Below are 19,950 nucleotides of genomic sequence, written 5' to 3' on the forward strand. Positions count from 1 at the left end.
GCCAGCAAGCAGAGTGCGGAGGCGCCATGGTGGGAAAAATGCCCAACGTCACCTGGCTAGAAGGCTCCTATGTGGAGACCATAAAGGGGTGGCAATCGGGGTGGTTCTACATCACCGAGCCGCGTGACACCAACTGGGTGGTGGCCCCCAAATTTCGATCCGGAATCCCCACGGCTCACTTCCTGGAAAGAGAAGGGCCTGTCCTGTGGTTCTTCGGTAGAGCTGACCGGACTCCAGACCTGCATCAGGAACATGATGAGCAAGAAAATCAAGCTTGTCAACATGGTCCAGGTCATGCTCTTCCGCCGGATTCTCCCGTGCCAACGACGGGCATTCAATTTGTGGGAGTTTGACCCGGCCCAACACCAAACGCTGCGAGAACTCTTCGACACGACGCACGAGGACGTCTGGAAGGTGCTGTTCAAAGGCGCCGAGGTGCCTCCTTCCCTTTCCGAGGACCGCGGACTCAGCACAAAGCGCCGCGCTAATCCGGTAAGTTTTCGTACCTCGCAGGGTATTTATTTGCCCTGGTTAAATGATGTGCGGGATCTAAGCTCTCTTGCCATTAACAGGACTGGATAAAGACAGCGGAGCAGCTTGATTGCCCAGCCCCTCTGCTTGAAGATCCCGCAGATGCTCTCCTGACGGAGATTCTAACTCCGGCACCCTACGAGGTGTCGGTGAAGAAGACCAAGAAGAAGGCCACGGGGAGCCGAAAGGGTCTGCGACGCAAGGTTGTATCGGACTCATCCGACGATGACTCCGACGCGCCCTCCTCACATAAAAACGAGGAGGGGAGGAAAGTTCTCTCCCCCCGGACGGGGGAGACAAGAAAAGGAAGGCCGACCCAACCGGGGAGGCCGAAGGGTCCAAGAAGGGAAGGACCCGTGCTCTCGACTGTTCCACGACGGCCGCCGACAGCGGCGACGAGTGGCTACCCAGGGTCAAGCCCCTGGCGAAGTCGTAAGTGTCCGGACACCATAGTACTTCATGGTATGTTTTATTGCACTACTTCTCCTCATGTCGAACATGATTATACAGTCCGTCCCGAGCTCATCTCGACGTATCCTCGTCGAGTGGCTCATTGGACTCGTCGGATATGAACAGTGGTTCTCTTCCGACCGCTTCCACCCCTCGCCCTACGAAAAACGCCGAGGTGTTGTCTCAAAAGGCACCAAGCCAAGGGGAGGTGGTCCTGGAGGCGTCTCGAGGCGACCTCCCGGACCCTGGGTACCAAGGGAGCGAGGCTCCTACAGGCTTCGAGTTCGGCCCCCAGCCGAACACTGCGCTGGAACCTTCAATGGTTCCAGACTCCGGCAGGCGGTCCCCCGTTAAGGGGGGACAACCACCCGCGCTGGTGTCCTCTGTCCATCCAAAGGCACCAGACAACTTGCTAGAAGCGCTTCGCAGTGCTTCCATCGACGAAGAGCACCGCACTATCATGAGTGTGGTGATCGAGAAGGTTCAGTCCGCCAAAAACGGGCTGACCGAAGCTTGCGCCAGCCTCCTAACAGGCTTTGAGGTAAGCAATCAAAATATATATAAGAAAATATTACCGCATAGATAGTATCCCCTGATGCTCTGTTCGGTGTTCGAGAAGAAAGGCCGAATAGAGGATCAAATGATGAGTCAGGAGTCTAATAAGAATATGTCTATGTGTAAGTGCAGGCTTCCCTGCTGGCCACTGCCGCACGTACTGCAGAGGTCTCTGCACTGAAGCAGGACCTAGAGCGGTTCGAGGACGAGCTTGGCCTTACCAAGAGGCAGCTCGAGGAGAGCAAAGGTAAGCAATACCTTGTCTATGCTTTGGAAAAGAAGTTCGGTTGTAAAATAATAGGATCACCATGAATTTGCCAGGGGCCACGACCAAGGTGGCGACCCTGAAGAAGGCGTTGTCCGAGGCCGAAGACAAAGCGGCCAAGGAACGCATCGAGCGGGAGAAGCAAGAAGCCCGAGTGGGTGAGGTGCAGCAAGAGCTCGAGGCTCTCGCCAAAAAACACGAGTCCTTGGAGCTCGACTCTAAGACGTGAGAGTCTGAGCTCGCACAGGAGCTTGAAAGCGCCCGGAGCGCCAAGGCTGAAGCCCACAAGGTCCTCCAGGAAATTGATGCGGTGAAGAAGATAACAGCGGGTAAGGCATTCATTATGCAAAGCAAGCATGTGAAGGAAACTTTCCTTTTTCTTATCCGAGTTCGGAGCTCTCCAGGAGCGTTCGCAGATCTTCCCCGCAGTGTACTGGATGCCACGGAGTTTTACTGAGCTGAGGAGGGGAGCTCGACGGAGAAGTTGTTCTGGTCTCAGTATACTGGGACCGAACACCCGATGCCCTTGAGCGACCAGCTGAGGCAATTGGTCGAGCTTCACAAGGCGGCCGAACAGGCCATGAGGGGCCTTATAGTCCGGATGTGGCCTGGCGAGCCCCAGTCCGACAGCTACTTGGGTCTGGTGAGGCGGCTTGTGGAGGCCTGCCCACGGCTTGAAGTCATAAATCGGTCAGCCTGCATCGAGGGTGCGCGCAGGGCTTTTGCCCAGGCGAAGGTGCACTGGGCGAAGCTGGACGCCGTGAAGCTCGTGAAGGAGGGGCCGCCGGAGGGCAAGGAGCATCGCCACCCCGAGATGTACTATGAGAGTGTCCTGAAGGGTTCCCGCCTTGTGGCGGATGAATGTGCCAGGTATGTAATTTTTGAATGATCACGCTCATGTGGTCCTGTAATGTGAAACAAGTTCATCTGCGCTATGCAACGCTTTTTGTGTTTTAAAATATTACCTTCTGTGCGGCCGTTTATAATATCTGAGAGTTGGCCAGTCGCCGGCTTCTGCCCACATGTAACTAGTACTGGGGTGTTCGGGATAAACCTGAGCACTCTTTACCCCAATTTTGGGTCCTTTGTAACACCCCGGGAATCATGCTACAATAATCCCCCCTAATGATGCCTTGTCATCATGCTTTCCTAAGCCAAAATGCCACTTGTCCAAAATATCAAGTCCAATTCAATTCAATTTGCAAGTCAATTATTTGCATCTTCAAATGAGCCAGAAAAATAGTTCACAATGTGGCAAATATTCTCTAAGTATTTGTCATGATGAAACCTACCTCTGTTGGATTCCAAAAATGCTCCTGGAAATTATTTGAGTGGTCCAGCAATAATTAAATTGGCCTTTCCAATTTCTGAAAATGGTTAGCCAACTCCTTTTGACCCCAAACTTTTTTATGCAACTTCACCTTGATCCTATCTATTTTTGTGCAAAGTGCCACATTTAACAAAAATATTTCAGTAGCTCGCTTAAATAGAAAACATAGGCAAATCGAAAAAAGGGGAAAAGAACCCCCGGGTCGAACGGCCCAGCTGGCCCACGCCCCAGCCAGGCCGGCCCATCCACCCCTACCTTTAACCCCCACTACCCCAACCGAACTCTAGAGCCCAACCCCACTCCCTCACGATCCCCACCCTCTCCCTCCAGCGCCGCCAGGGGAGACCCCCACGCTCGATCCCCCACTTCCCTCGCTCCTGAACCCCGCACTCCCCCTTGTTCCCCACTCCCCACTCCCTCCCTCTCCTCGCACCATTTCTGGATCGAGGGGCGATCCTCCCGACCGCGCCATGCCTCCGCTCCGGATGGCAAGCTCCCTGGCGCGAGCGCCCGTCCTTGACGCCGGACCTCCCTTCCCCTCGCGCTCCTTCTACACTGCCGCGCTTCCACGATGCAGGCGCACGCCAGCGCCTTGGCACCACCGTGGCGCCTGGAGCCACCTCGCCGGACTGCCTCCTCCTCCCCGATGGTCTGCCTCCTCTCCGTCGCGCCATCGCCGACGACCCTGACTCCTCCTCTAGCCCGCTGCCTTTCCCCTACACCGTCCGTGAGCGCCTCCCTCTCTCCCCACCCCCATCGTCGGTTCCGGCCACGCGCCATCCCGCACTCGCTGCCACCCCGGGGCGGCGGCCACCACCTCGCGCGCTCGCCCATCCGGCCGCGCCACTCCAGGGCCTCGTCCCCGCTCGCCACCACCGCCGCCTCCTGCTACTTCGTCCTGCGGCTGCAGCCGTCCGCCGCCCCGCCGTTGACCTCGCCTAGCCACTACCTCTGTCGCCGCTCGCCGCGCTTGCTGCTCGCCACCCTACCGCCTCCCCACGCGCGGCTCCGCCACCCCTGCCTCCCCGCCGTGCACACCCTCTCCCTATGGCTTCGGTGACCCGTGCCCCTGCCTCCACCACTCGCTACAGCCGCCACCCCTGCTGCCCTTTGCTGCTCCGGTCGCCGCCCCAGCCCTGCTCCGGTCGCCGTCGCGTCCCCTGGCCGCCGGCGCTCACGCCCAAACGCCCCGGGGCTCCGCTCGGTTGTAGCCCCGTTTGGCCCGCGCTCGTTAGCCCCTGGTGGCTCGGATGAGCCACTAACAGACGCCCCCCAAAAGAATTGTAAATATATATATATATATATATATAATTAACTAACTAATTAATTAAACGCTTAATTAACTTAATGAATTAATCTTAATTAATCTAAAGAACTAGATTAGTTAAATTAATCAATAGTTAGATAAATGTGTGTATGACAGGAGGGCCCCACCCCCTATTGACCAGTCAAACATTGACTGGTCAACTGGGACCCCATGGACCCGCATGTCACCCTCTGATACACCTATGTGTACACAGATCTGGGTGCACCTAGCATTTACTCTTTATTTTCGAATTAATATTAATTTCAGAATATTGTTTAAGTCTTTGAAAAATCGTAGATAATAATCCGTGCCTTGGATGAAAAAGTTTTATACATGAAAGTTGCTCAGAACGACGACACGAATCCGGATACGCAGCCCGTTCGTCCGCCACGCCTCCCTAACATAGCGAACACGCAACTTTCCCCCTCCGGTTCATCTGTCCGAAAACGCGAAACACCGGGGATATTTTCCCGGATGTTTCCCCCCCTCACCGGTACCACCTCATACTGCGTTAGGGCACCCCTAGCACCGATACTTGTCATGTCATGCATCGCTATGCATCTGTTTGCTTAATATTTATTGTTTCTTCCCCCTCTTCTCTCTGATAGACTACGAGACCGACGCCGTTGCTACCCAGTACGACTACAGTGTCGACGACCCCTCCTTGCAAGGGCAACCAGGCAAGCCCCCCTTGATCATCCCGATATCGCCCATTCCATTTTCTCATGCTTGCATTAGATTTTGCTACTGTAATTGATTGCTCCTATTCTTATGCATAGCCTGTTTATTGTAACCTACTGTTGTTACCTACCTGCTTATCCTAAATTGCTTAGTATAGGTTGGTTAGTGATCCATCAGTGACCCCTCCACCTTGTCCTTGTTGCCCCTGCTTCATCATCGAAGACCCGATCAACGGGATCGAAGACCAGGCCCCGACACCGCACATCACTTTCCCCTTAGTTGCTCGACACTAATGGGTTACTATCGAGTGCCGGGGGTGAGACCTCATCAACACTTCTGATGTTACCCTATAGCGTAGCTATTCGGTCGTGGTCATCGAGGGTGATTCCGCCTTAACCATTTCTGATATGACTCTGTTGTGCAACCCCTCAAGTGTGAACTTCGAGGGTGGTTCCTCTTACATTCACCTTGATGATTACATCGAGTGGAATCCGTCAAGGGTGATTCCTCAGGTTTTCCTCTTGGTGTTAGACACCCGGTTAATATGGTTACTATGACTTTACACTAAACCATGTTACAAAAGACGGGTCGGCCCCGAGGGGTACCCGCGCGAGCTTAATTGCGAGTGATGTGGAGACGGGTTGACCTGGAGGGTGCCCGGGAGATAATTACAATGCGTGGTCGGGCATTCTTAGCCCTTGCCGCAAGTACTCGAGATGGGGTGACGGGGTCACATTGATCGTGAGTCTCTGCTTGTTACCACGTGCTCCTAATCCATTATGATTTGGATATTTGATCCGAGGGGCCTCTGGCCTGATAGCACTAACCATCACGTGGGCATTGTATGGGCGTTCTGCGTCGTATGCATCAGCCGAAGCTTAATCGACGTCAGCGAATGAGCGGCGCGTGCCGGGTTGGACTGCGCAAGCTCCTGCCTTGTTGAAGGAGGTAGCTAGGTCTGCTCACCGGCCGTGTACGCAACATGTGGGAGTTCCCGGGGAGATGGCCCATGACCCCTGGGGGCATAGGTTTAGTCCGGCATGCTGACCTCTCTATTAAGCCTAGGTCGGGTTGCGGCGTATTATTTGGCCGAGGCCAGACATGACCCAGGAAAGTGTGTTCGGCCAGAGTTAATCGAGCGTGATGGGTAAGTTAGTGCACCCCTGCAGGGAAGAAAACATCTATTGATAGCCTGTCCTACGGTAACGGACACTTGGAGTTGTATTCCGATCGATACAACTAGAACTGGATACTTGTGATGAGAAATGGATTGTGATGAGACTTGGATATGAGATGATAACTGGATAGTATGGCTCTGGGATTGCTTCTCGCAGGGAGTTGAGAAAGGATCTCTGGCCGAGGTTGATAATACTTCTACTACTTTACTTTATGCTACTCTACTCCCTCCTGTTGCTGCAAGATGGTGGTTTCCAGAAGATGCTAGTCTTCGAGAGGACTAGGCCTTCTCTCTATTCTGGCATTTCTGCAGCCCAGTCTACATATACAGCCTTCCTTTGATAATGTTGCATATGTAGTGTAGATCCTTGCTTGCGAGTACTTTGGATGAGTACTCACGGTTGCTTTGCTTCCCCTTTTCCCCCTTTCTTCTTCTTTCCGGTTGTTGCAACCAGATGCTGGATCCCAGGATCCAGACGACACCACTGACGATTACTACTACACTGAGGGTGCCTACTACTACGTGGAGGCCACCGACGACCAGGAGTAGTTAGGAGGCTCCCAGGCAGGAGGCCTTGCTTTTTCGATCGTTGTTGCTTTTGTGCTAGCCTTCTTAAGGCAAACTTGTCTAACTTATGTCTGTACTCAGATATTGTTGCTTTCGCTGACTCTTGTGTTTTTGAGCTTATGTATTCGAGCCCTCGAGGCCCTGGCTTGTAATATAAAGCTTGTATTATTTCAATTTGTGTCTAGAGTTGTGTTGTGATATCTTCCCGTGAGTCCTTGATCTTGATTGTACACATTTGCGTGTATGATTAGTGTACGATTGAATCGGGGGTGTCACATCCTTCAAGGGAGGTATTTAGCGCAACGAACCAGGCAATCGGACTATAAGGCTTTATCACTCTCACTTAGCCATAGAAGTCTACAATTTTAAACTTTGGCGAAGCCCCTAGTGTTCAGAAGGCCGAATTTGGGGCGCTATACTCGCCTAAGCCGGACAAGGCCGGCTCCTCGCCCGAAGCGGAAAAAGTCTTTAAGGACTTGAGACCTCTCGAACAGTGACTGGTCCCTCACCTTATCATGACAGTCAGTTTTCGGCTTTCTCTACTGAGGCGCTCGTCTGGAAGAACCGGGACGAAATTGCAGTAGTTCTCCCACCGCCACCTTAGCCGATATAGCGGAACGTAAGGTACCAAAGCATGAGAGCCGGGCAAACCCAACATTTGACCAAAGACATGATTCGGAGCTGATGCATATAATGCTATAAGTTCGGGGTGTCGCACTGTCGAAAGTGTTCGGACTTCTTGCACTGTATTATGGGGTAAACGGAAGCCCCTGGCGTACTGACCATACCCGAACGTACGGGTGCGGATTGTCGTGAATGGACATATAAGAGAGAAAAAAGAGATAAAAAATGCAATAATAGACTAATGATATGCATTGTTATTTAAAGAATACGTCGAAGCATATTGGTACAAGTAGTGCAATAAGCAGAAAGTAGGACAATTCGAAATGTCCTTTCCAGCGCAAGCTGCGCGTGGATAGCAAAAAGCGGGTGTATCAATTATTAGAGACACCCGGGGGTTCCCGTGTTTATCTTAGCTTCTTGCCGCCTTGGTTGTTGCTTCCCGTAATGTGTCCGACAATCGTACTGCCGGAAAGGGCTTCCACGGGGTTAGGTCATGAGAGAGAAAAGAGGTAGTAAAGGTATACAACCTCTAGTGCGGTTAAGCCGCATTGTGGGACGTGCCCTGATCGTGCCCCCGTCTATATCCATGGTATTTTCAGTGCATAGTTATGTACACGCGGCATGGATTTTGTCGCTTGACTGGGACTGGGACGGGGGCCGGATTGCTAGGCGAGCTCTGAACATGCCAGGCGATCCTGTTGCAGCTTATTCCGGACTCGCTTGAAGGTGTCCGGGGGCTGTGACGCCGAATTAGTGGTTTGCCTTAAAAGGCTGCTTTGTGCTTCTGCTGCAAGGGCCGCAGTGTGCTCTTCCGTGCGGAGCGAGTGTTTTGTGTTTCCATTTACTGTTATGACCCCCCTAGGTCCTGGCATCTTGAGCTTGAGGTATGCGTAATGCGGCACTGCATTAAATTTTGCAAATGTTGTTCGTCCGAGTAGTGCATGGTAGCCATTGCGAAATGAGACGATATCGAAGATTAACTCCTCGCTTAGAAAGTTGTCCGGTGATCCGAAGACCACTTCCAGTGTGATTGAGCCTGTGCAATGGGCCTCTACACCTAGGATGACTCCTTTAAAGGTGGTTTTGGTGGGTTTGATCCTCGAGGGATCAATACCCATTTTTCGCACTGTGTCCTGATAGAGCAGGTTCAGGCTGCTGCCGCCGTCCATAAGGACTTGAGTGAGGTGAAATCCGTCGATGATGGGGTCTAGGACCAGTGCGGCGGATCCGCCATGACGGATACTAGTGGGGTGGTCCCTGCGATCAAAGGTGATTGGGCAAGCAGACCACGGGTTGAACTTTGGGGCGACGGGCTCCATTGCATAGATGTCCCTTAGTGCACGCTTCCGCTCCCTCTTGGGAATGTGGGTTGCGTATATCATGTTCACCGTCTTCACTTGTGGGGGGGACCCCTTCTGTCCTCCTGTGTTCGGCGGCCGGGGCTCCTCCTCGTCATCGCTATGCAGCCCCTTGTCCTTGTTTTCGGTATTTAACTTGCCGGCCTGCTTGAACACCCAGCATTCTCTGTTGGTGTGATTTGCTGGCTTGTCGGGGGTGCCGTGGATTTGACACGAGCGATCTAGTATGCGATCCAAATTGGACGGAGCCAGAGTACTTCTTTTAAATGGATTTTTCCGCTGACCGGATCTAGAGCCTCTGAATCCGGCATTGACTGACATATCTTTGGTGTTATCGCCGTTATTGCGGTGCTTTGGTCTGTTACGACGTTGCCTACCGTTGGCATCTTTGGTATCCGAAGTGCCCGGATTCCTCGATGTGTTGTTGCTGCGAGCTAGCCAGCTATCCTCGCGTGCGCAAAAGCGGGTCATGAGTGTTGTGAGGGCTGCCATAGATTTCGGCTTCTCCTGGCCCAGGTGGCGAGCCAACCATTCGTCACGGATGTTATGCTTGAATGCCGCTAGGGCCTTTGCGTCCGGACAGTCGACAATTTGGTTTTTCTTAGTCAGGAACCGTGTCCAGAATTGTCCGGCCGATTCCCCTGGCTGCTGGGTTATATGGCTCAAGTCTTCAGCATCCGGTGGCCGCACATAAGTGCCCTGGAAGTTATCCAGGAATGCGTCTTCCAGATCCTCCCAACTGCCTACGGAGTCTGCTGGCAAGCTGTTCAGCCAATGCCGAGCTGGTCCTTTGAGCTTTAGTGGGAGGTACTTGATGGCATGTAGATCATCACCACGAGCCATGTGGATGTGAAGGAGGAAATCCTCAATCCATACAGCGGGATCTGTTGTGCCATCGTATGACTCGATATTTACGGGTTTGAAACCCTCCAGGAATTTGTGATTCATAACTTCATCGGTGAAGCACAGGGGGTGTGCGGCGCCTCTGTGTCAGGCTATATCCCGATGCAGTTAATATGAGTCTTGTCTGCTGTATTCGGCCCGGCCGGATTTACTCTTGGTGTATCCGACGCGACGATCATCGTCCCGTGTTGGCGCGCATGCCCGTGAACCGTATATTGACCTTGCGATTTTTGCCTTACTGTCCAATACGTCTCGTAGGTCCCCTGTGTTGCCCCCGGCCTTAGTATTTTTGATTGAGTGGCGGTGGTGTGCAGGCTGAACTTCAGGCTGAAACGCTTCTCTGGCTCGGCCACGCAGTGGACGGTCAGCTGCATCGTACACTGGTGAATGAGGTTTGATTGCTTCCTCCTCGAGGTGAGGTAGCAACCTGCGTTTTGGGTAACTCTTGGGGGGGTGCTCGAGTTTGTACTCCTCGGCCGCAAGGAATTCGGTCCATCTGTTTGCTAGCAAGTCTTGATCAGCTTGAAGCTGTTGCTGCTTTTTCTTCAGGCTATTTGCCGTGGCCATAAGCCGGCGCTTGAAGCGCTCTCGCTCGACAGGGTCCTCACGCACGATAAATTCTTCATCGCCGAGGCTCGCCTCGTCTTCGGAGAGAGGCATGTAATTGTCCTCCTCCGGTTCTCCATCTGCTGCCCGCTCTGGAGGGCTAGCTTGTTTGTCCTCCGGCTCTGCATCGTGCTGGAGGGGATTGTTGTTGTCTTCGGCACTATCCGGAGTGTTATTATCTCCTGTGCCGGTATCACTACTTTTGCTGTGGCGGGACTTAGAGCGGCGCCGCTGACGTCGTCACTTGGGTTGCTTCTTGGAGGGGTCATCCTCCGCTGTCTCGTCGCCATTGCCTTCTTTGGGGGTGTCCACCATGTATATATCATATGCCGAGGTGGCAGTCCAGCGCCCTATGGGCGGTGGTTCCTGTTTGTCTCCTGCATCGTTGTCCATACCATCGAAGTCTTCGGAGTCAAAGTCGAGCATGTCGGTTAAATCATCGACAGTGGCTACTAAGTGGGTGGTGGGTGGGCAGCGAATTTCTTCTTCGTCCGCATCCCATTCTAGCCAGACATAGTTCGGCCAAGGTTCTCCTGACAGGGAGAGAGACCTTAATGAATTTAGCACATCACCGAAAGGTGAGTGCTGAAAGATATCCGCGGAGGTGAACTCCATGATCGGCGCCCAGTCGGGTTCGACGGGCACGGATGTAAGTGGCTCGGAGTCCATGGTCGGGGATGAATCTAGTGGTTCGGTGACACGGCTCCCATAAGGGGTGAAGTCAGCATCCGGCTCTATCGCCGCTGAGAGCGCGGCCTCCGTGGCGGGGTCTATCCCTCCGCTCTCGGATGGCGCGATTTGCTCCGGATTGACGGCCGGAGTAGTTGCAGATGCGATCTCCCGAATACTGTCCAACGGCAGAGTTATGTCATGCTTGTCGTGACTGTGTGGCACACCTAACATGGGATCGAATCCGTCGAAGATCAAGTCTCCGCGGATATCGGTTATGTAGTTCGAGTTTCCGAATCTAACCCGATGGCCAGATGGCCAAGCCAATTGGCCCGCAGTGTGAAGCCACCGAATACAAAGATCTGTCCGGGGAGGAAAACCTCACCCTGGACCACATCACTACCGATGATCGAAGGAGCCATCAAGCCTTATGGTGACGACACAGTGGAACTCTCAATGAAAGCACCAATGTCGGTGTCAAAACCGGCGGATCTCGGGTAGGGGGTCCCGAACTGTGCATCTAAGGCGGATGGTAACAGAAGGAGGGGGACAAGATGTTTACCCAGGTTCGGGCCCTCTTGATGGAGGTAATGCCCTACTTCCTGCTTGATTGTTCTTGATGATATGCGTATTACAAGAGTTGATCTACCACGAGATCATAGAGGCTAACCCTAGAAGCTAGCCTATGGTATGATTGTATGTTGTCCTACGGACTAAACCCTCCGGTTTATATAGACACCGGAGGGGGCTAGGGTTACACAAGGTCGGTTACAAGGGAGGAGATCTACATATCCGTATTGCCTAGCTTGCCTTCCACGCCAAGGAGAGTCCCATCCGGACACGTGACGAAGTCTTCAATCTTGTATCTTCATAGGCCAATAGTCCGGCCAAAGGATATAGTCCGGCTGTCCGGAGACCCCCTAATCCAGGACTCCTTCAATAAGTAGATATAAATCTCAAGTGACTCAAAGAATAGAGCTATGCTCCCCGGCAATGGCGCCAGAAAATAGTCTTGATAACCCACAAGTATAGGGGATCGCAACAGTTTTCGAGGGTAGAGTATTCAACCCAAATTTATTGATTCGACACAAGGGGAGCCAAAGAATATTCTCAAGTATTAGCAGCCGAGTTGTCAATTCAACCACACCTGGAAAACTTAATATCTGCAGCAAAGTGTTTAGTAGCAAAGTAATATGATAGTAGTGGTAACAATAGCAAAAGTAATGTTTTTGGTATTTTGTAGTGATGATAACAATAGCAAAGGAAAAGTAAATAAGCGAAGAACAATATATGGAAAGCTCATAGGCAATGGATCAGTGATAGAGAATTATGCCAGATGCGGTTCATCATGTAACAATCATAACCTAGGGTGACACAGAACTAGCTCCAATTCATCAATGTAATGTAGGCATGTATTCAAAATATAGTCATACATGCTTATGGAAAAGAACTTGCATGACATCTTTTGTCCTACCCTCCCGTGGCAGCGGGGTCCTATTGGAAACTAAGGGATATTAAGGCCTCCTTTTAATAGAGTACCGGACCAAAGCATTAACACATAGTGAATACATGAACTCCTCAAACTACGGTCATCACCGGGAGTGGTCCCGATTATTGTCACTTCAGGGTTGCCGGATCATAACACATAGTAGGTGACTAAAGACTTGCAAGATAGGATCAAGAACTCTCATATATTGATGAAAACATAATAGGTTCAGATCTGAAATCATGGCACTCGGGCCCTAGTGACAAGCATTAAGCATAGCAAAGTCATAGCAACATCAATCTCAGAACATAGTGGATACTAGGCGTCAAACCCTAACAAAACAAACTCGATTACATGATAAATCTCATCCAACCCATCACCGTCCAGCAAGCCTACGATGGAATTACTCACGCACAGCGGTGAGCATCATGAAATTGGTGATGGAGGATGGTTGATGATGATGATGGCGACGGATTCCCCTCTCTGGAGCCCCGAACGGACTCCAGATCAGCCCTCCCGAGAGATTTTAGGGCTTGGCGGTGGCTCCATATCGTAAAACGTGATGAATCCTTGTCCTTTATTTTTTTCTCCCCGAACACGAATATATGGAGTTGGAGTTGAGGTTGGTAGAGCTCCAGGGGGCCCACGAGGCAGGGGGTGCGCCCCCACCCTCGTGGCTAGGGTGTGCCCCCTGGCCTTGATTCTTTGCCAGTATTTTTTATTATTTCCAAAAATAATCTCCGTGGAGTTTCAGGTCATTCCGAGAACTTTTGTTTCTGCACATAAATAACCCCATGGCAATTCTGCTGAAAACAGCGTCAGTCCGGGTTAGTTCCATTAAAATCATGCAAGTTAGAGTCCAAAACAAGGGCAAAAGTGTTTGGAAAAGTAGATACGACGGAGACGTATCAGAGTGTCAAGTGTCAAGCTTGAGCGCCTGTTAAACCAGCCCTGCCCAAGGCACGGGACGCGAGAGAGACCAGCCACGCACCTTTGGAAGGATTGCTTTATTATGCGGGAGTTCAAAAACTCGGATCTTTTCCAATACGATCATGGACCGCCCGACGGTTCAGGAGGCGGTTCCCATGGGCCGGGTTATGGTGGAGGCAGTTCCGGTTCAGGATTTCAAGGCAACCAAAGCGGACATGGCAATCAAGGCAGTCAGGGCAACCAGGGTGGTTATAATCATCAGGGGAGTCAGAAGCAGCAGCAATTGAGTTACCAGAGCAATCCGAAGCAGTTGAATAGTGGGCAGTATCATGTATTCACCACTAGCTTATGTAGGCGCGATAAGAAGCTTCATAAAAGAGCAGTAAACTCCGTTGAACCGGCAGTGCCCCATTATCTGCGCTGGTCTGAACAACCCATTTTGTGGAGTCGAGAGGATCATCCACCCCGGGTTGGCATTGGTGGTGGCACCTCAGGTTGGGGGGTACAAGTTTACCAAAGGTGCTCATGGATGGAGGGAGCAGTATCAATATCCTTTATTATTAAACCTTCCGTCGCATGGGGCTTGTCGGGGATATACCCGCGGTGTAAATCGGCCGGAAGTTAACCCGGCCGGATTTGGCGGTTTATCTGAAGACCCCGCTGACACTTGGCGAGTTACTGGCGACCCGTCCTGACCTGGCGGTTTACAAGCAACCCACCTGGTCTTATGACTCACTGGTGATCCGGCATGCGGGACAGACGGATGACAAGGCCCAAGGCCTAGAAGGCCGGTTCACGCTTAATGGTGGGCCGGTTTAAGAGGAAAGGCATGAGGAACGTTTATCTTACAAGGAGCTAAGACCTGGACTTGTATCTGGTTTGTATTAGAGATAGACTAGCCTTAATCCTAATAGGACTCCACATGTAAACCGCCCCTTCAACATATATAAGGAGGGGCAGGGCTCCTCAAAGGGGGGGGGGAGATTCACAAGTTCCACAAGTTGGACAAGTTAGGTTTAGACAATAGCTCTCAAGATAGAGCACTCTTGTAACCATGGTCATCATCATCAATATCAATGAAGCAGGATGTAGGCTTTTACCTCCATCGTGAGGGGCCGAATCTGGGTAAAACATCACGTCTCTCGTCCCGCTCAACCCCTCCCAAGCTACCACATAGATGCGTTGGCCTCACGACTAAGTCCTGACACTAAGGACATCTGCCGTGACAATTCCACGACAGTTGGCACCCACCATGGGGCCTGCGCACGGTGGTGTTGAGTTCTTGGAGGGTTCTCATCTAGGGTTCAAGGAGTTCGCATTTGGCCGGAGGAAGACGATCGCAATCTTCTGACGGAATAAGAACCGGAGCAAAAGTGCCGCCGTGGGCGTTTCTTCCTGATCTAATTTACTTGTGTTTTACATAAACACCTCGAGGCGGATCCAGTTGGCATATACACGCGTCCTCGGACGGCCTGCAATCAATACCCCCGAAGACTGTTTTCAGACTCACCTCGTGGGAGCACAGGGAAAAACTGCAGCCCGAGGCAGTACGAAGAAAATTAGGGATCTACTGCTAATAAACAAAGTCAATGGAATCTGTCCGGGTGCAGAACGGTGGGGTCGATGGCAGCCAAACCGCAAGGGAGTTATTTAGCTTGGCACGGATTTCGAAGCAAGTTCATTAAATCTACCATATGAAGCTACTAGTTATTCCGATTCACACAGCCGGACGATCATCGATGGGAAATCGGATCGGTCTTTTGTTGGAGACATCTCGCAAGTTTGTTGCGCTCGCCGATGCAGCCTAAGCCGGCGTTGGCCTCAACCGAGCTGCCACCTCGCACTGCTTCAGTTGCTGCCTTGGACCTTGGGCCGGGCCGCTCCTGTGGCCATGACTAAACCATCTCGGTTCCCGCCACGAGTCACGAATATCATCGCCCGTCACTACCTTGAGCCGGCCCGCCTTTACCGCTACGGCCTCGTCACGCCGCGGCTAAACAGATGAGCCCCTAACAGGATAGCTGTCCAAGTCCGAGGTGATCAAAGACAGCTAAAGACACGTCACGAGCATCATCCGTTGGTACAGCGGCGATCAAGACAGTTGCTTCAGCCCCGTGAAGTATCCGGATTGATCTTGCACATGCACAGGAATCAAAGGTCCAGGTGCTGGTTAATGCAAAATTTGACAGATTCACTAGCCCCTGGACGACAAGAGACATCAACTAGTACATCAACACATCAATTATTGTGCTGCGTGCCAAGACAAAATTGCTGCTATCAATACATCAAAACATGGGTCAAAATCTGCTGCATATTACGTGGGCGTGAAAAGACACAATCTCCAATCCGCCAGAGTCGACCGATTCGCCTGCTTCTACCGATGGGTCGCTTCGACCGGGTCACACGACTGACACCTGCAGTAAACCGTCAGCTAAAGATCAGCTGTCGTCTAGACGAATCAGGTGCTATTTATCTTATTTATTTTAAGCACATATTATTTCATCCAAACAAAATCACTTTGGACCATATATTTTGATATGCAGGACAATTATTCATTATAAACGTGGTTTATACCATGGGTGCGGAGCATGCGCTGGCAACGTCTTGCCCGGTGTTCGTCCGTGTCACATTACATGGAGAATGGACGCGTGCAAAACGCCGCTCTTACGGCCCAGTTTACATCAGCTTGCCGGGACTACGCCCGCGATTAAACTTGCCCGTCCGTGCCGGTTTACAACGCCACGGCTGACTCTCCCGTCCACACCAGTTTAAAATGCTGCAGCCAAAATATCTGCCAGCACCCGCAGCCGACTCGGCCGTGATTATTTTCAGTTTCACCACGGTGATCATCAACTCCATGGTGGATAACCCCTGGCATGATATATCAGGTGAAACCCATCCAATATATTTTATATTGCCTTCTTTAAAAGAGCAATTACTCCGGTTTGCAAAGCTGTTTAATGTAGGACCCTAAACCGCCATATTGGTGCAAATTTAAAGGCCATCGGAAAATTTCCGGCTTAAAAAGAAGGATTCCGGTTTAATATCTGGCTCAAGGGGAAGATGTCTCCCACAAAGCTTTGAAGCTTTCAATATCCGGTTTAAGAAATCCCGGTTCAAGAAGAATTTATCTCTTGCAAAAAAGTTAAAAATTGCCAAAGAGGACCTGCTGCCATGATGCGCGGTTCAAACATGGGTATCCCGCCTTACTGGCCTGACATAATATTGATCACATGGGGGCTTCTGCTTTATAAAGCGGGGTATCTGTTCTTTTACATCATGTGTGGTTACACGGAGTTGTCCTAAAGCGGCTTCCGGTTTACCCCTTGAGTTCGCTTTTCTAAAAGCATCGTGTTATATCACTTGGAGGATTGGTCGTGTCCGAACCAATACCATACCTCTTGATAGGCGAGAGCCACCAGATCACTTGGGGACTTGGTCACGTCTGAACCACTCATGCCTTTTGATCGGCCTAAGGCCACAGAATCACTTGGGGGCTTGGTCGAACCCGAACCATCGCCATGCCACTTGGTCGGCATAACTGCCACGGTTTCATTTGGGGACCTGGCTGACTAGAACCATCGTTACACCTAACGGGAGCTTGGTTGTGTTCGGCCATGGTAACGCCATTTGATCAGCTCAAATAAATCTTTTTTGCAAACGGTTTTCTCATTGCTTTTTGCTTTGCATTTTTTCTTTGCCAGATTCTTTTTTCTTTTTTATTCCGTTCTTTTTAAAACCGACAAAGTTTTCAACCAATCAATTGATGGAACACAGTTCACGTCAATTCGGAGACTATTTGCCCGGTTTGATCCTTGTTGTTAACATCCTCTTATGGAGTAACACGGTGTTTATCACAACCCGGCACGGTTTTATCATAAACCGGCACAATATGGAAGGAGTTATCAGTACTCAAGATTTGGGTTATCACCCTTACTACAAAAAGTTGGTAAAACCAACGATGTGATTCAATGTCACAGGTATGATATATTTCATATTTGATTATTCTAAATGCAGCCTTGGTTATAAATCCAGGTTATATGACCCGTCCGGCGGTAAACCGCCAGGACACTTTAAACTTGTTGTATGCAGAAACAGGTTGAATAAAGCATGATCACCGGTGTTTATTAAACCGGTAGTATGATCCGGTGTTTATTAAACCGGCCTGGCTTTGGACAATAACTCGCTAGTATATATTTGGATTGCGCCATTGGAATCATACACTTATAAATCATTGAGTTATATTATTCAAATAGCCAAACTTGGCTGAAATTTCATTATGATATTGAATGAATAAGGTTTTCATACCGGATTATATTATCTTGAATAGCCAACATGGCTGGATTTTTATTATTAAGATTTTCAAAGTCGCTATAGCGTAATGTCTACTCTTTTATCAAAGGATATGATTTATTCTACAATGGAAGGAATAATCCCGAGTCGCTGCAGGCTTACAACCCGACACTTGGGGGCTACATTATTCAAATCGAGATTACATGCAAGTCTCATGTCACTGCAAGCATGCATCATGACACTTGGGGGCTAATGCAAAGTCATTTTTACTAGTATTATTGAAGAACCGACTCATCATATTATAATGAGCCGGCCCTTGGGGGCTACCAATTGCTCCTGTCAACAATTCAAGGTACACAAGTTTTCATCCATAATATTGAAGGATTCATTGCTCAGTTGGTAAAGCACAAAACTCTTAACCTTGTGGACGTGGGTTCAAGCCCTACGATGGAAGCTACATTATAAGATGTTATTTTCATTGAAGTATATATCAAGTCCCGGTTCAGTATTATCTTACTAAGCCGGCCTTTGGGGGCTACACATCACTGCTCAAGTCTACATGATTATATTTATAAAGTCCCTGCTAATTATTGCATAATGACCCGGCACTTGGGGGCTACATATATGGAGTATTAAGTTTATATGATTGAGATGAACAAACCGGATTTCTTCAAGGTTGAAACACTTATTGGAGCAAGTCTTAAGTTATCACTATGTTCTCCTCTTAAAACTTGGGGGCTACAGGTATTATGCATATAAAGGAGGAACATCTTTATTTTATTAGTTTTGAGCAAATCAGGAAGATCAATTACATGACCCGGTGTCGACAACAATTATGACTCGGCGCCATCAATATTTATAAACCGGCTATTTTGGTAATATTAAACTGGCAAGTTTTACATCTTCAAACCGGCTGAATATCAGATAAGTATTTTCAGACCCATATTTCTTTAACCGGCGGAGTTGAGTCAAAGGAGTTATTTTTCACAATATTTCTCGGTGACAAGCCAATGTCGGCAAATTGATTATGAAGCTGGTCTGTTGACCCGAATTTCCCAGAAGGAGGAAATAACAAGGACTTAAGGATGATCAGGTACCGGTTTACAATTCTTAACCCGGAGCATAACCTATCAAATTTGTTCTTGTGTTTATTTTGCAGCATAAGTTTACCATGAATAAATCCAAGCTAAACTTGGGGGCTAATGTCGGGGATATACCCCGCGGTGTAAACCGGCCGGAAGTTAACCCGGCCGGACTTGGCGGTTTATCTGAAGACCCCGCTGACACTTGGCGAGTTACTGGCGACCCGCCCTGACCTGGCGGTTTACAAGCAACCCACCTGGTCTTATGACTCACTGGTGATCCGGCGTGCGGGACAGACGGATGACAAGGCCCAAGGCCTAGAAGGCCGGTTCACGCTTAATGGTGGGCCGGTTTAAGAGGAAAGGCATGAGGAACGTTTATCTTACAAGGAGCTAAGACCTGGACTTGTATCCGGTTTGTATTAGAGATAGACTAGCCCTAATCCTAATAGGACTCCACATGTAAACCGCCCCTTCAACATATATAAGGAGGGGCAGGGCTCCTCAAAGGGGGGGGAGATTCACAAGTTCCACAAGTTGGACAAGTTAGGTTTAGACACTAGCTCTCAAGATAGAGCACTCTTGTAACCATGGTCATCATCATCAATATCAATGAAGCAGGATGTAGGCTTTTACCTCCACCGTGAGGGGCCGAACCTGGGTAAAACATCGCGTCTCTCGTCCCGCTCAACCCCTCTCAAGCTACCACATAGATGCGTTGGCCTCGCGACTAAGTCCTGACACTAAGGACATCTGCCGTGACAATTCCACGACAGGGCTGACAGATAAAAATCTTAAACCGTCGAACACTGTTTTCCATGGTGTGGTACCTGGTAAATCAGCGTATCCAGTTGGTAAGATAGCTCTGGAGGTTGGTTTTGGAGATGATCATGATTCAAGATCAGAGACATTGACCTTTGAAGTGGTGAAAATCAAGAGCCCATATCATGCCCTGTTTGGACGGCCGGCTTATGCTAAGTTCATGGCAAGGCCCTGTTATGTTTATCTGCATCTCAAGATGCCGGGTCATAAGGGGACCATCATGGTACATGGGAGTCGTAAGATTGCTTTGGAATGTGAAGAAGGTGATGCGGCTTATGCTGAGTCGGTTTGTGCAATAGAGGAGTTGAAGTTCTA

Source organism: Triticum urartu, chromosome 1A (assembly GCF_056163025.1).
Source record: "Triticum urartu cultivar PI428250 chromosome 1A, HENAU_Tu73, whole genome shotgun sequence".
Classification (NCBI taxonomy): Eukaryota; Viridiplantae; Streptophyta; class Magnoliopsida; order Poales; family Poaceae; genus Triticum; species Triticum urartu.